Consider the following 5,384-nt stretch of genomic DNA (forward strand, 5'->3'; position numbering starts at 1 on the left):
AGGAGCAAGAGGGAAAATGGTTAGTATTGAGGGTAAAGGGAACGTCAGACCATGTGGGGTTTTAGACCAGTATGAGGAGTGAGATATTTCTCTGTGATGGAAGGAAGCTATTAGAGGATTTAGGCAGGCAGTGTCAAGATTTAATTTGCATTTTTAAATAATCACTCTGATCAACCAAAGGACTTGTATGTATGTATATAAGCATAACCAATGGGCACAGACATTAGGGGGGTGAGGGCTTGTGTTGGGGGGTGGGAGTGGCCGGGAGAGGTCAAGGGCCGGGGGGAGGGAAAGGAGACATATGTAATACTTGAAGCAATAAAGAATTAAAACTAAAAATAAAACTTCTTTCAAGATTTAAAGAAATAATCACTGTGGCTGCTGTTTGGAGATAATAGATTGTAGGGCATCAAATACCCCCTACAATCCACTTAGGGCTAGTTCTGGTAAGAGTTAATAATGATTTGGATCAGAGTGCTGGTGGCAAAATTAATAGATTGCTGATGGATAAGGGTTACAAACAAGAACCATCCACACTATTCCACTGAAACTGCTCTGATTGGAGCCACTAATGGTGTCAATATCATTAAATCCAAAGGACTCAATTTGGTCCCTATCTTTCTGACTTCAGGGCATTTAATACATTGACCACTCACTCCTAGAAATAGTTTTCTCTCCTGGTTTCTAACAGTTTTGTTAGATTTGTGATCTTAGACAAATTAATTAAATTATCAGTGCTCCAATTTCTTCACTTGTATATAGTATTGTTTCTACTGCACAGGTTGTTGTTTTAATTATTAAATGAGATAATATGTGATTATATTAGCCAGTAACATCATCATCATCATCATCCCAGTTATCATCATCGTCACTGTCATTCTGGGGCAAGATTTTCCTGGACTTCTCCCTTCTCTGGTCATTGCTCCTTCTTGCTAGTTCCTATATGCTAGTTCTTTCTTCTCCAGGTCACCTTTAAATGGTGAAGTTCCTTAGGACTCTGACATTTTCTTGATTCATTTTACACATTTTATTAAGTAGTCTTATTTACTCCATAGCTTCAGTTATGTCTGTATAAAATTAACCACCCTAAATCTACCCAGAAACCCAGTTTTGTTTCCTAAGGCACAGTCCTCTATACCCACTTGCCCCTATATCATCTCCATTTGGATGGCTGAATCTTAGGTACCTTCAACATATCAAAAATTGAATTTTTTTCGGCCCAAGCTAAAGTCTCCCACCTTGTTCCCTAGCATAGTAAATGGTATTACCATTTGTGCAGTTGCATGAGCCACAATGAGAGTCCTCCTAAATTTTTTCTACCTTGTGCCTTATCAACCTTTTGCCCAGCTTTCTGCAGTAGCTTCCTAATTAGTATCACTACCTCTTTTTATGCCACCCCCATCCATTTCCTACCTTTCAGTTATGGTAATCTTTTTAATTTGCATATCTGATCATGTTACTCTGCTTAGGTTATTTCCCTTTCTCTTTAGGATGAAGTTTCAAATTCATATACAGAATGAGGCAAAAGTAGGTTTACAGTTATTTTTATGGGAAAATAATACAGTAACTACTGAATAATAATACAAGAATAAATTGTGTTTTGCATACTCACACTGTAAACCCACTTTTGCCCCATCCTGTATATGTTCCAAGATTTGCTTCTGCCTACCTTGTTAGCCTCCCCCCTCTACTCCTCACGCTGTCCAGCCACACTGCTCTTCTTTCTTAACCTCCAATAGGCTATACTCACTCTAATCTCAGGGCCACTGCTGGTCGTTTTCTTGGTCTGGAATTCTTCTTTTTTGATTCTTAATCGGGGCAACATAGATTTTTACTTCATTCTTAGTTTAAATGTTAAATACAACCTCCAGTTACAAGTTCTTATGCTTCCCAAACTAGACTACTCCTGTTACATAAGATGTTTATTCCTTCTTTGTCTCTCTGTGATCTTTATTGCCCTTGTTAATAATACCTTTCTCACTAATACTGTATGTATGGTTCATGGTGGTAGGGACCATGGCATCTTGTTTCTCACTTCATCCCCAGCATCTATTTGTTAAATAGAGTAGGAGATGATGCAGCAAAGGTTTGCCCGGTTTGGGGAAAGAGAGGCCTTCTATGTGGTGTGTGCTCTTAAATTTTCAGGGTGATAAAGGGCAGAAGAGAAAAGTTTAGGTTTACTGTGGTTTTATTATTTAAGAAACTGGGATGTCACCTTCCCCACTGGCTGCTGGAGGAGGTGGGGTCCTTATGATATCTTGAGAAAAAGAATTTTCTGAGTCTCACAGGAGGGGATGAGTGATTTTTATTTGTGTAGAATTACATACCTGTGTTTCCAAAGTCCCATTCCATTCATAGAAGAAGTGTAGCTGAGGTCCCAGTAGCGCTAAAAGCAAAGCCAGTGTCCAGAGATTCCTGTCCATGTTGCAACTGGGTCCACTTCTGCATCAGGCTAGTTAACAGCCCATTAGTCCATTGTGTGTGGGGGTCCACCTGGCCATGGGCCACATGGGAGAATGCCCGGAAGCCAAGCGTGAGTCATGAGCCAAGTGTGCCCAGAGGACCAAGAGAGCAAGTCTCTTTGTTTGGGGGATTCAATATCTCATATTTCTCACCCTTACAGTGGCCGTGTCCATTCTGGCCAATGACCTGTTCTCAGGTGTGACTGACAAAGTACCCTCCCTGCGTCACCCAGACTTAACTGCACATGCATCCATCCTCCTCCCTGTCCAGACCCTTCCCAGTATCTGCAGTAAAGGGACCGGTGGTTCCCTGGGGCGTGTAACGCTGCAGCTTTCTGGCAAAGCTGCCCAAATGACATGCCTACATTTTTGGCCTCCCCCTTTGCTCCTTTCCTGTTATTAATAACTAGGTCAATAACAACAGTATGAGTTTAACTTTCAGATTCCAGTGGCCTCAGGGTAGAGAGGAGGAAAGCAGCATCAGAACTGAAGGTGGCTATTTCACGAAGTGTTTGTTGCCTTAGGGTTGAAGTTTCTTTGCGCAGATCCCAGCGACATCTAGTATTTCTAGGGGAGGGCCCCTAGTGTTTCCCAGGTTTGCCTATTTTTTGAAAAGTCAGCCATGGCCGCGCTCCCCGAATCTTTGGTACACTGGGCATGAATATTGCCACACAACCCCTGGAGGTGTGGCTTCCAGTGTCAGAAATGCTTGCCAGAGTTACCTGTTGGGCCCCATTATACCCTGTGCTAGTTACAAAGCTCCCTATACGTGTGACTTACCTGCTGTCTGGCCTTGGCTGCTTCTAATTAGAATCCTAGTGGGAATCTGCTGGATTCTCTTTCACTAACGTGCAGGAACACATGAGAATGTTCACACATGAGATGAGTTGGGATTTGGCTCTTTTTTCAATACATCCTCTCTGCACTTTATCTATGGATGTTTTTCAGAGTGGGTCTCTTCATTTTTAGTTTCCAGTGCTGATGCAGATTTTTTCTGTATTTTTATATTCTAGTCACCCTTTCAATAGGAACTGGTAGGGATCTCATTGAGGGAGAACATGAGTGAGTTTTCTTTTAAAAGGTATTTATTTATTTTGTATTGCTACCTGTGTGTGCATGCGCACAGGTGTGTGTGCATGTGTGAATGCATGCGTGCAGTCTCTCTTTTTCTCTCCACTTCTTTTTTTTTGATCCCTCTGTACTAGTTCTTTGTTTTGTAACTCTGTGAGAGTGATTTTTAGAGTAGGTTGCATTTAGATAATTTATATTTTATGTTATCATGGATATATTTGATAATATTCTTATCCTGTTGTTTTAGCCTCCTTTTATGATCTTCATACCCCTTGGTTTTCAGTCTTTGGCCATATGGTTTCTGTTTTATTTGCTTTTTTCTCTCACAGGGATTGGAAGGGTTGATGTCATATTTTAGGTTCGTGGTCTTGAAAAAGTGTTTAAAATTACCACTGAATCTGAAGATTTTTAATTATTAAATTTTAAAAAGAAGTTAAGCCCTGGCTGGTTTGGCTCAGTGGATAGAGCATCAGCCTGCTGACTGAAGGGTCTCAGATTTGATTCCAGTCAAGGGCACATGCCCAGGTTGCAGCTCAATCCCCAGTGGAGGGCATGCAGGAGGCAGCTGGTCAATGATTTTCTCTCATCATTGATGTTTCTTTCTCTCTCTTCCTCTCCCTTCCTCTCTGTAAAAAAATCAATAAAATATATTTTAAAAAAAGAAAAAAAAAGAAAAGAAAAATGCCCTAGCAAGTGTTTTTCAGTGGTTAGAGCACCGTCCTGTGCATTGAAGGGTCACGGGTTTGATTCCAGGTCAGAGTACATACCAAGGTTATGGGTTTGATCCTTGGTCGGGGTGTGTGCAGGAGGCAACTGATCAATGTTTCTCTTTCTCTTCCTCTCTCTACCACTCTCTCTAGAATCAATGAAAAGCATATCCTCAGGTGAGAATTAAAATAAATAAATTTAAAAAAATTAAAATTAAATAAGCAAGATGCAATAGCGTAAGACTCTTCTCTGTAGGAGGGGATTTTGGATTCTTTTATGTTTCCCCACTGCCTTTGTTAACTAAAGATCCACATGATTATTGTTGAATTGTTATTTTTATATCATATATTCTCTCTTTTAAGGATTTTAAAATATTTTTCTTATCCTATATAATAAAGAGCTAATATGCAAATGGTTGTCATACCCTCATGCCGTAACGGTTCAGACACTCAACACTGGAGAGAGAGGAATGGGAACCAGCCAGGCTCCAGCCCAGGAGAGGGATAAACCGCCCGCCCTGCAGTCCTGGGTGCCAGTGGCTGTGACTGCACCTGCACCTATGGCCCAGGAGAGGGACAAGCCGCATGCCCCATAGTTTCGGACACCAGTGGCTGGGGCTGCTGCCCGGGAGAGGGACAAGTTGCCCACCCCATGGTCCCAGGTGCCAGCAGCTGTGCCTGTGCCTGCGGCCTGGGAGAGGGACAAGCTGCACGCCCTGTGGTCCTGGGCGCCAGTGGCTGAGACTGCGGCTGGGAGAGGGACAAGCCGCCTGCCCCATGGTTCCTGCTGTCCCGGGCACCAGTGGCTGCGCCTGTGGCCTGGGAGAGGGACAAGCCCCCAACCCGCGGTCCCGGGTGCCTGCAGCTGCAGCCTGGGCAAAGCTGCCCACCCATGGTCCCCTGTGGCTGCTGCTGGCCCGGGCAAAGCTGGTCTGGGTCCTGGATGCCTGCGGCTGGCCAGAGGGAGGGAAACCCATGTCCCGGGTGCCTGTGACAGCATGGAGGAGGGAATACTGGGTCCCGGGTGTGAGGCAAAGCAGAGGCAGTTAGGGGCAATCAGGCCAGCAGGGGAGCAGTTAGGGGCAATCAGGCCAGCAGGGGAGCAGTTAGGGGTGATTAGGCCGGTAGGGGAGCAGTTAGGAGT

Source organism: Myotis davidii, unplaced genomic scaffold (assembly GCF_000327345.1).
Source record: "Myotis davidii unplaced genomic scaffold, ASM32734v1 scaffold523, whole genome shotgun sequence".
Classification (NCBI taxonomy): Eukaryota; Metazoa; Chordata; class Mammalia; order Chiroptera; family Vespertilionidae; genus Myotis; species Myotis davidii.